A 13153-nucleotide genomic window follows, 5' to 3' on the forward strand; every position below is an offset into this window, starting at 1 on the left:
TTTAACGTTTATAAAATATATCATATTTTATACAATACATTTGTTAGGTGTATTTTTACCACTTTCCAACGGAAGTGGTTGCTTCTACAGCATCACTCGACCCATCACAACAAAGAAGTTATTATTAGAAGCGGAAGTTACAAACAATTAATTAAAACAAAACGAGACTGAAAATATTAAAAATATAAAAAAAAAAATAAGGACGAAGAAAATGATGCTTAAAAAAGTACATTATACAAATACGATGTAAGGTATTTGTTGGATAATTACTTGTGTTGTTAAACGAGAGCATTATTGTTTTAATATTAAGAAAAATTTTTGGAAAATCTAGACTAAACGTACCTTCAATAACAACAATTGATTTCAACTATTTTATGATAGTGTATATATTTTATATGTAGTGCGTTATAAAAAAAAACACAACTTAAAATCAAAGATTTAATTTTGTTATTTTATTGTCACAATTAAATATTAAGAAAAGCTTTCCTTTAAAAAGTACAATAATCTTTATGTGTTGTCTCTCAGCATGTTCATTATTTATTTCATTAAAAATAACTAAGACATTGATGATGTGAGTGAATTACATGTGAGGAAATCACGTCATGGTTGTTAAGGGAATTACATTGCCTGTGAGAGAATTATTTATTTATTTATATTACATTAATGTAGCTGTGGATGAGGTAATTAAAGAAGTAATATAGCACTGATTCAAAAAAGTAATATTTAACTTCTCTGTTGTTGTATACACTTACTCTTGTACTATGTTTTGAGAAATTTCTGAAAATTTGTACAAAAGAGATATATAGCGGCATTTTTAGCATGAAAGACTAGATCAATATATATACTGAAAATAATTAGAAAATCAGGTCTAGTCACTTTCTCTCACATATGTTGAAATTCCCTCACAATCCTAGAAAGTGAGGGAATTAAAAATTTTAATCATACGATTATTCCAACTAGAATGGCCATTTTGCCATATAAAGAAAAATTGAAAGGATCAAGGTACACTGAAAGACTTTTTAATAAAATAAATTCATAAGATATTGATTTCCAGTTATTCGGAAAAAACTTTTGGGTTATAAAAATCTATAAAAATAGTTACTGAGAACTATTATGCATACAGATGTCTATTACGACTCAAATTAAAGTTAGTTCAATGCACTATAAAGTAGTGCATGATTAGTATTTTCGTGGGTGTATTAGTTTTCATGATACTTGCTCAAAAAATTCACAAAATATTGATTTTTTGATGTTTTGAAAAAAACTTTGGTTTATGCAAAATCATATCTCAGGAATTACTCAAGGTAAAGAGCTCTGTTATGGCTCATATCTAAAAAAATTTAATCTGCTTCAAATAAAGTGTTACGGAATATTTGAGTCAATAGCTAATAGTTAATAGTATTTAGTTTCAGGTAGTTTCATGGATAACAATTAACAATTAATGTCTTATAATAATTAATAATTAATGTCTGAGTATTTTGTGATATTGTGGCGTCTTATAAAATTAACAAATAGCAAACATTTAAGTGTTCAGAATAACGTATAATTTTAATTGAATTCTCAAAGACTATTTTGAAATTTTCGTAATTATTCCAATTCTGGTTGCTACATAAGACTACTAAAATTTAGACATAATAAATATTAATGATCCAGATAAAATATTTTTTTAAGAAAACGGTTATTTCAGATCGGTTTCTTGGATAATGTTAGAGAAATTCACAAACGGAGTTTTTGACTGGTCTTAATTTCTGAATGCAGTTATTAACTGTACAGCTTGGTATATATTGTTGTAAATTTTATAATATAGGAAATTGGAAAATTATTAAGAAAAAATAATATGATATTATAAAGCCAATAGGATTTCTTAAAATGTGTAATATTTGACTAATAATTAAACATTTAAATTTGATTTTCATGATTATAATACTCGTATGTGAAAGAATAATTTATCGTTTCTATTTGTAAAAGTCACTACCGGTCCAAAAAAGGTATAATCAAAGTTTGGTATTTTAACATAATCGTGCAGAGAGCGCGTGGTAAGGCATGATTCTACAAACTCCAAGCACCTGGATTCGAATCCGGCTGGGCAGAAAATTGTTTTCTGATACACCTTAGCCATTAGTCAACCCTGTGGGTTCTGGGATCCACCCAGCCTCATAAATTCGGTACCCTAAACTCGGTAAAAATCTGGCGGTTGAGCGTGATTCTGAACAAATCACTTCCTTGCACAACCGTTGGTCTAGTAACAGTATTTCCTTAAAAAGTACTGCACCCTTAACCTTTCATGGATTGTAGCTGTACAAATTTTTATTTTTTAATTTAATATAATCGTACAACTTTCCAAATAGAGCTGAGTACAGATTAATGTTAACCAATTAATAAGGGTTTGTTTTTTGATAATATTTTTTTTGGTAACAATTTTTCGGGTAGGTTTAAAATGAACCAATGTATACGCTTCCTTCAAACGTTTTCTTTTCTGAGATGCCTTTAGAAGTTGAAGATATATCATAGCTGACAGGAGTCCCGACTCATTGAATAGGCACGCAACGTTTTGGCGGGAACTCGAAGGTCACGGTCGACGTAAGGCGGGAAAAGAAATAATCGAGTCCTAGCCTTTCAGGAACAGTTTGAAATATAAGCTCATGACATCCTCCATTTTTTTTTCCATTCAGATAGAATGATTTTTCAACTGATGAATTATTTGATATTTAATAGTAAATCATTAACATATATAAAGTTCAATCATTTTGATTTTTAAATTTGAAGACGTAACAATGCCAGATAAGAATATGCTCGTGCATGACCTGAATAGCTTCATAAATTTCCTGGGTTTTATTCCCTTTTTTTTTTTTTACTTTCACTTACCTCATTATTTATCTCACTTGTCTTATTATTATTTATTTATTTACCTCATTATATGAAATGTATCTTTAAGGGAAGTATAACAATTCTAAAATATTTCGAATTCGAGTTTTCAACGGGTTACACGTTTTGAGGTGCCCAGAGATCAAATATCCAAATCTCGTACGAATTTTAATACGATTTTTTTATCGTAATTGAAAAATAAAAAAAATTTCGATCGACATAATGAAGTTCCTTTCATTTTGTTTGTTAATTGAAAAAATTAACCATTCTCTCTTTAATAGTGGTAATAAACAATATATGAATAAAAGATATGCAAAAAAATTATAATTATTTTTTTCCATGGTTATTATGACAATAATCAGTGTTTTTACTTTAATTTACTTATGTACGAAATATATAGTAAGGTGATATACCGTTACCCTAAATAATTAAGAAGCAACTGTTTTGAAATGTAGAAGGATTAATTCCATCTTGAAGTAGGGTGGCTAAATATTGTATGCTCTATCCTCGAGAATTTTATAAAAGTAATGGAGTGATATTGCGCACTTCATCTAAAATATTTCTCCTTTTTGAAGTAATGAATTGATTTCGTGACGCGAGGGAACGCTCGAGATGAAACAGACGTGGTGGGGGTAACGGTCGATGTATTTTGTATTTAGAAAAAAATATTTCCTAAACTTCATAAAAATCGAAGTCACATGATCTATAATTTAAAATTGTATCTTGACGCTATTCAGAGATAGAGTGGCAACAATTGGAAAAAATAGCGCCAAAAATAAATTTATCACTGTTTTTGAACATTTGAATTAAAATAGCTTGAAAGCTAACTAAACTAATCAATATTATAAGATAAATATATAATAATAAATATCATTATAATAAATTTAATACTACTAAAATTTTAATATACTGTTTCATTTTCAAACGTTTTAATGTTACTACAAACCTATTTTGTCTCACCTCAGCACTCCTAACTCTCAGATTTGATGACAGAATAGGGTGAACCAAAATAAAAAGATATCTCGAAAGGTACCCTCGTTCATCTCTGAAAGCTCAGCTTCTATCTGGAATATTTTGAGATCCCTTGTGATATATAACAGTATTACGAAGCGCTCGTTATTCACACAAGGAGAAAGGAAAAGATCACGCACGGTAAAACAAACAAAATTACTTTTATTTGTTTTGTTTTTTATTTCTGAAATTATATAATCATTATATATTCAATGTTCATTAGCCTCAAATGAAAAATGCATTCGTCTGCTATCTTAAAGTCGTCGGAATTAAAAATGGCGGCTGAGTAAATAAGGTATAGTCCAATAAAATATGTAAAAAAATAGTATAACATAAACAAATTAACACAAATTTTGAGCTTCTAGGTATATCGATACGTTGAATTCCAAAATATATCAGATATTTTGTTATGTGTTATTTACTGATATAATAAATAATTAATTCAAATAATAAACCATTTCCCATAACAGGACAGTTTTTTGTTTTGTTAGGTCTACAAATGACTTTTCTTTCTTTTTAAGAATTATTATTTTTATCTATTTATTTGATCATCTTTTTTTTTTTTATTTATAACATTTTAACATTTAACGTTAGTTGGGGGTGTTTTGTGTGAGACTATACCCCTCCTTCCCCCCATCAGTTGTTAAAAAAAATGTATGTTCTACATTAACCATATAGGCCCACCAGATCGGCCTGGTATCAAATAAAAATTAGAAAACCATCGAGTGATAATTTGTAGATTATGTTTCTGTCTGTTCAAGGAAAAATTTCTAAAATGATACAAAAGATTTTCCTGTGTTTGGTGACACAGGTGGATCCGTAACACATGCTTGGCGGAACCGGATAACGGTAAAATAGCCTTCCCATTCAGCTTAGTTCAAAGTCGGCCAACATTGTTGAGAAGACAGAGAGAGGAAAAATCTTTATCGGACAGGACTCAAAAAAAGAATTGGTTTGTAATGTGTTGTAAGGAGGAAATAATTTATGATTATATTGGGAAATTTTCGTAATGAAAATGTGGATTACGTTTAGCAATTGCATAAATTAAGATGTATGAGACATCTTTACATAATGGATAACTGCCATGGGACCAGTACCAACGTATGTGTGCGACCTCTTGTAAATATTTAAAACCATTTTATTACTTTCACATTTATATCGAATATATAGCAAGGGGAAGTATTAGTTTCTTTCATAGGATGACACGATAGTAAAATTATTTTCTTGATATCAATAACTTTTTTTATGATATCTTAAGGCCATAGGAATATCCCGTTGCCTTGTTCAGATGACCTTTAGTTAGTTACCCAATATTTATTTATAAAAAAATTGAATTTCGAAACAAAATAAAAATATTAAATAACCAGATAAGAATTTTTTTTCTATATCTTATTTCCTTCTCTCGATTTTTTTTTAATTCATTTTTTTGAAATATTCGATATAACCTACTGAATCAATTATGTCTTTGAGCCTTCATATGTATGCATTTGGTTATAGTATATTTTTAATAAAAATTTACTTCAATGAATATTAAACGTTTATATTATAGAAGTGTTACATAAAAATCCCAGCCAAAACAATCTTGGAAGATCATTTATTGTGATTTATTTATTTATTAGTATCGACAGGACTTTTACAATATAACATTATAATAAAAATCAGAGCAGGAAATTTTTTCCGAAACACATGTGCACAGTTATTTTGGGAACCCTGGAGTTTTCCTAGGGTGTGAGAGATTCAACTCCAACCAATCAAGACAGAATTTCATAATCAATAAGAAATCTCCACACTTCACTTGTGTTAAGCGGAAAAGTTTTCTTGTCTTCCTTTGCAACAACCATCGACAGGTCTAACTTCCACGGTATCCGATTTTTTACCATTCCTGGAAAATACAACTTAACTCTCATGACACATTACCACTGTTGAAGATTGGTGCCACAGATGAACAGATCCGTTACTTAGAACTACATCTCGACAGACGACTGACATGGAATCCTCATACAAGACTGAAAATACAGGAAACTGATGGTCGATTCCGATTATTACAATGGTTACTAGACAAACGGTCTAAACTGCCAATCCATTACAAAAGATTGATCTACATGACTATTATAAGGGCTATTTGGACAAACGGAGTTGAGCTTTGTGGCTACACTAAACCATCAAATTCCTCCTGAATCCAATTCTGACAGTCCAAAATCTTTAATGATCCTTACCTATTTTCACAAATCAAGTCAACCATCAGGACCTCAATGTTCCATATGTTGCCAATTTAGTCAGAAACAGATACCAATCCTTCCATGATAAACTTCCCAACCACCCAAACCAATTCGTTTCTAACCTGGCTTCTCCTTCATTACCTAATAATCCTCCTAGGCGTATTAAAAGAAGAAGGCCTCGAGATCTTCTCCTCTAGCAATATTTTTGGAGTTCTATCTATCAATGGGTAGATTCACCAAATTTTTGTATCATTATAGCACTTACAGCAAATTTACTTGATGTATATATAAGTATACATTTGTAAATAACAATAAATTATTTTTTAAAAAAAAACTCTCATGGACATAGTACATAGGATTGTTGTTTGCACAAAACTGAATCAGCGTTTCCACCATTTAGTTTAGCAATATCTTTTTTCTCAGCTTTGTTCATATTATCTACATTAGGTATATGGTATAGTATAGTACAGTAATGCATAGTATAGTATGTAGTTAACTATGTATGTTACGAACCACAGAACATCCATTACAAAAAACTGATTTCTGTTATTGTTATTAAAATATATAATAAAAATATTATGTGAAATACATGGTAATAAATCGTATATTCGTAAATAAGACGTTTCATTAAAAGAATGTGCATATTATGCAATAAAATAAGAGTTAGTAATTTGATTTTTTATTTATTAATCCTAACATATAAAAAAAAATCTTAACATAATTAATTTTTCTTTCTCCAGTTTTATTAATTATTTTCTCTGTCGTTATGAGTGGAGTTCCAAACCTAAAAAACCGCACAAATTTTTGCTTTTCCAATTTGGGCAAGTAGGGAATGAGGTGAGACTTTACAGTATGGTAGTTTATGAAGGGGACCAACCATTGAAAATTTTGAGAGGATCCCTTGGGCATAACTAAGACACCCACCATTCTTCAAACAAACGCGGGTGATCTAGATAGAAATGCTGTTCTCAGTGGGTTTTCAATAACTGTTATACCCCTTATGGAATTGAGGTGACCACAGAGTGTATTTACCAAGCTCACTGAATGCAACCGAGTAAGTATGAACGAATGATGATTACAATGCATGCTGGCAGGACTTGACCAACCCTGTTTGCCTCTGACTAATCTGAAAGCTCAGTATGTATATTATTTTAATCAATTTACCACTCTAGATGTAATAAATAACTAAAAAATAAACACTAATCTGTAATTACCTGTGGTTCTATGATAATAGTTAACTTAAAAATAAGCTTTAATTGAAAATATTATGGTTATCTAGAAAGTCAGAAAAAAAATTTATTTTACTACTATTATTACTAAGCGACATCATCATAACTTCGCACAATTAATTGAATAAACAAGTCACTTATAGATCCAAAAAAACAAAAAAAAAAAAAACAGGGTTCTTATGAGTACACCGGATATTTCCCTTTAATACTTAATTCGGATTTGAATATAGTCTTCTAAGAGTGCTGCAATTATTTGAAGCCAATAGATTCATACATGTATAATATATTCAACCTTCTTTCTTACCTAAGAAGTTAGATAGAATCGTTCTCTAGGTTCATCTTCTTGTAATAATACTATATGAACACAAAAAAAAGCAGGCTTTGGTAATCGTCTTGGCCTCAACAACAGATAGAGGAGTGAACTTTCTCAAGAGTTACATCGGTTATTGGCTGAGATCAACATTTCTCTATGAGTGAATAGTTCTTCACCACACTCAGGCAGAGGGACGGAGGAAGGATGAAAGAGGGAAGCCTAATAGAAGAGAACAAGAATACGCACCATCAAAATCTCAAGTAAACTAGTATACAACAATCACCGCCAAGTAAACTGCAACATCTTCTACTATTTTATGTAATATCATTTAATTAAATCGATAATCAAAATGGTATACTAACAACTAACCCCTTTTGTACAAATTTTTAGCTTAGTCACACATAATCATTTGTTATACAAACAATTCAAGAATAGAGGTTAAATTTTCAGTTTGTTCCTACTTAATTTTATTTCAATCATACTCAATTAAAACCAGCGATGCCATCGAATTACAATTCATTTGGGAAATATCCCCCAACATTTTATCCTGGGGAATATCTAAATTAAACAATAAGATTGCAATGTTTTATACCTAGTCGGTAAGCCACTTCAGAGATCTTGTCTCATTCTCTAATTTCCACGTATTCAATTTACTTCCTCATTAGGCAAATTTCTGTATCTTTATACGACTCAGAGTCAGTTGACATTCTCTCTTAGTCATTTCTTCGGGAGAATTTAAAATTTCATTGACTTCAATGTCCCATCTATGAAAGTATATGAAGAGGATACAAATAAAAGAACAATGAATACTGCAATTATAAAAAAATAAAGGCTGATTCAGGGGAAGCTGAAGATGTGTGAAGAGTGTGATGGATCATAAGAATTAAGAAGAATCAAATATCAATAAATAGGTTGACTATCTTCGTTCCAACCATTGCTTCTAGTCTTCTGTATTTTTTCAATATCCTGATGATGTGAAGATATATATATATATGCTAGTTGACGAGAAGAAAATCACAATAATTCTTAAAACATCTAATTAAAAGTAAACAATGCAGAAGTCAATTAATAAGACTATATGCTTATCGATTATAAAACAACTAAACTTTCTGAAGATGCGAGGCCTTTTGATGCCGCTAAGCAAGGTTTACTCAATAGTCAGATAAGAAAAATACTCAAGGCCTTTCAGCTAACTTACCCATTCTCATGTACACTCATAAAGACAAGTATAAATTTATAAGGAGATGAATGCTGGACTTACCTTGGTAATTCTGTACATCCTAAGATCTAAGTTCAATTAATGTCCAATTAAATCGACTACTTAAGAAATTAATTTCTAATAATTCACCATCCGTCGCTTAATTACACAAAGTAACCTGAAATCTGCGAAGCAGTTCAGAGCCAAAGATTACAAAGAAGGAAACCAGAGCCGGAATGATTTCTAAGAACTGAACTAACTGGATCTTCATCAATAACGGTAAGTGAAGATCGGAATTTCGCGTGTTAAATTGTAAAGAATGTTACATTAAAATGATAAAATTATATTACAGTAGTTATTTTCATAAACAACAGGAAAACAACAAGAACAAAGGAAAACGAAGTAATTTGGATGTTAAGCAGGTAAAGCAATTTTAATTACAACTCATCAAGATACAGTGACATAAACAGATACGGTACTTAATAAAATTATAACTTTAATATCTTATGAATTTTAAAACATATGGTTTCAAAATTACGGTACAGTCCAAGTCACAGAGATGTAAAATAAAAATTACCTTAATTATTTAAATAAACTTTACAAAATAAGTCTTGAGATAAAAATTAAGACAAGTGGAATTTAAATATATCTTCTTAACCAGAGATATTACAGTTTATGAATATTGTTTCTCCACTTCCTCGATTGTCACGGTTTACGGTTTCACACGTTTCAAAAATCCATTAGATTTTACTTAATTTTTTTTTATAGAGTTTCGAAATATTATGGGTTATAAAATATCTTTTTTTACCCCAAAACGTCCCAGCCACTAAAATCAAAGCCTCTGAGAACATAACAGAGGCAGACAGAATATTCACAGCTTATTCTTAAACCATACAGAATTAGTGAGATTATTATATGATATTGTTAAAAAATAGAGTGAATCAAATTTTCTGCTTACAATACCACAATTGTGTTTGTTGATAAATATTAGAATTTTTTTATGCGTTCTATTCCCTAAAATAGTTTCCTAATGCAATGTAGGGGTATTAAAATGATATTCCAGAGTTTTGTCCCGCTGTGATACGACTGGAAAATAGAAAGGTTAAGGATACTCACTGCTTCACTGGAAAAATCATTTGTGTGTCTACTTTAAGAGTAATAGTCCAAGACCCAGGGATAGGGGTGCAAGCAGTTGTTTCCTGAGTTATTGTTACTTAAATATTAACAATTAACTAAAAGAGTGTCCGATTTCACGGAAAATATTATAAGAGAATATCAAGGAGGATTCCGGCCCGGTAGATCGACAGTGGATATGTGGATGGATTCACCCTGAGGCAGGCAATGGAAATGTGCTATGAGTATAACATAGACCATAATGTGCTATTCGTGGACTTTAAACAAGCTTACAAGAGTGTGATTAGAAAGGAACTTTTAAAAGCCATGGTAAAAGTAGGCATACCGAAAAAAACTAGTCAGGCTGGTAAAAATGACACTAATGAACACTACCTCTCGAGCTAAGCTTGGAAATTTGCTGTCCCAAGAATTTTCTGTTGAGAATGGCTTGGGGCAGGAGGATCCTCTGGCGCCTTTTCTATTTAATATAGCATTAGAAGTAGATATTCGTTCAATCAGAACTAATCCAGGAGGGACCATTTACAATAGATTGTCTCAACATGTAGCATATACAGATGATGTAGTCATTACCGCAAGAACCCGAGTAGCATTAAAAAGAACATTCCAGGAATTCGAAGAAGCAGGATATGAATTGGGTCTGAATGAAGACAAGACGGAGTACATGAAAAGCTCAAGAAAGGATAAGGAAGAGAATAGCAAAGTGAGTTTCAGTTCTGTAAACCATTTTAAGTACCTAGGACGTCTAGTTACAAATGATAACACAGTAGAGAGCGAAATAGAGGCCAGGATAGCAGCAGGAAATAGATCTTTTCACTGCAGAAAATACTGGATTTTAGAGCTCTCTCTAAAAGGATAGAGTGGTCATTTACTGCTGAGTGATCTATGGGAGAGAAACATGGCCCTTGACAAGAAAAGCAGAACAGATGCTCAACTCCTGGAAGAGAAAGGTATTGAGAAGGATATGGGGTAGGAGTCTCGGAGAATGGAGTTTGGAGAAGAAGATGGAATGAAGAACTGATAAATCTGTTCGGGGAACCCAACGTTGTGGATTTAGTTAAATGAGCTAGAATAAGATGGTTAGGGCATGTTGAGAGTAAGCCCGATGAAAAGATACCCAAAAAGATGGTTTATGGCACACCAGATGAGGAGTTTCCTGGATCAGATGGCTGGACGAGGAGGATTTGAAGCCCTTGAAGGTTGGCAGAAGGAAGAAGACAGCAAGAGATCGAGTAGATTGGTTGGCTGTTGTGGAGGATTTCTGGGTCCTTGCAGGACCATAGTACAATAATAATATAATCTTTGATAACGAAAAATCAATAGTTTCTGAATTAATTTTGGGAAATATCATGGAAACTAGTACTCCTATAGTGAATTACAATTTTCTATTAGCAGTCAAATTGAAGGTTGTAGAATGTACTACAAAGTACATTTTGTCTTCGTTGGAGTATAAGTTGCCATAATATTTGCCAAAATAAATTCACAAAATATTGATTTATAATAGTTCGGAAAAAAATTTTTGGTTTATTAAAATCTATACCTAAGTAACTATTAGGCATACAAATGTCTATTAGCACTCAAATTAAAGCTAGTTCTATGTACTATAAAGTAGCGCATAATTATTATATTTGTAGATGTAGTAGTTTTTAGTCAAATATTTATTGACAAATATATTTGTTAAAATAAATTAACAAAATATTGATTTCTTGATGTTCAAGAAACAAAAAATTGGTTTATTAAAATTAGGTTTATTCAGGAATTACTGAACGTACAGATGCGAATTAGCACTGAAATTAAAGCGAGTTGAATATGCTATAATGTAGAATATAACGCTTACCTTTGTAGGAGCAACATGTTTCAGGATATTCGCCAAAATAATGATTTTTCGTTATTTGGATAAAAAGTTGCTTATCGAGAAGTATTGAACGTTAGGAGCTTTATTAGTGATAATATTTTACTATTTTAATTAATGTGCTCTTCATCTTTTTCAATGCTCTTTTAAGCATAAGCGCTCCAAATGAAAAATGAACGAACATTTCTCGAAATGGACAAAAACGAAGTTTTTCTAGAATAAAATAAATTTTAGGGGGCGTGCTCCTTAAATAATTTAATTTTCAATAAGATTTACTTTGTATTCTAATTAAGAATTGAATCTTTTTCTAAAAAAAAAAAAAAAATGCCAAAGTTTTCTTTATATGAAAGAACTCAAAAATAATTTATGAATGGAATATGGTCCGGGTGCGGTAAAAAAAAAACTCAAATAGTAGATAATTATACTATTTTATTGAGCCAACGTTTTAGCCCTGACGAAGCCCTGCAACGTGGGGCGAAAAGTTGGCTCAATAAAATAGTATAATTATCTACTATTTGAGTTTTTTTTTACAGCACCCGGACCATATTCCATTCATCTATACAAACGGTCAATCAATAATCTTCCAGTATGTCCAAAAATAATTTATTTTGTAACTTCTGGAATAGCCACCAGTTTTTATTCCCCCTAACTATACTTGGCAGAGTCATCAATTTTGACCCTTAACTGCATATAGTTTTCATTACAGTAATCGAAAATTGGGATAGATTTAGGTTTTTCTCGTTTTGGGTTATGGAACTATGAAATGTTTTTAACAGTCGCTTAATTCCACGTGATTTCATTAAATAGATAGGTCAGAATAACAATTTTTTCTAAATGATGAAACTATCAACTTTAATATAGTTCTTGATAACCAGGATTTAGATGATTTTGCTAGTGCATCAACTCCTCCAATCTCCTCACTGCAGATCGTGGATACCTCAGATCCAGACGGCTGACCTCAAAGCCGCCCTAAGTTATGGGGTTGCAGCCGGCAACAATTTCACTTTCACTTTCCAGGCTTAGAAGGGAACAGTGACCTACTTACCCGTGGGTGCACGCCCCCCTCCCCATCCGCTGTTCCCAGCCCGTTATATTTTTTGTGTTAATTTTCCGCTTATGGTTCGGTAAAATTGGATGCATGACGGACGGAGCTTTCCAGGGATTATCCGAAAAATGAAAGTAAAACTGTTTAGAAATCTAAATAATGATTATTTATTAGTCTTCATTTACTTTTCAGGAAAAGCTAAGTACATGCGACCGACAACTTTCACGTTAGGCAATGACCTAATTGCAGTAATATTTCGAAAGAAAATCATTGCATCTCGATCTTAAGGA

This window comes from Halyomorpha halys, unplaced genomic scaffold (genome assembly GCF_000696795.3).
Source record: "Halyomorpha halys isolate HHAL.00 unplaced genomic scaffold, Hhal_1.1 Scaffold155.1, whole genome shotgun sequence".
Classification (NCBI taxonomy): Eukaryota; Metazoa; Arthropoda; class Insecta; order Hemiptera; family Pentatomidae; genus Halyomorpha; species Halyomorpha halys.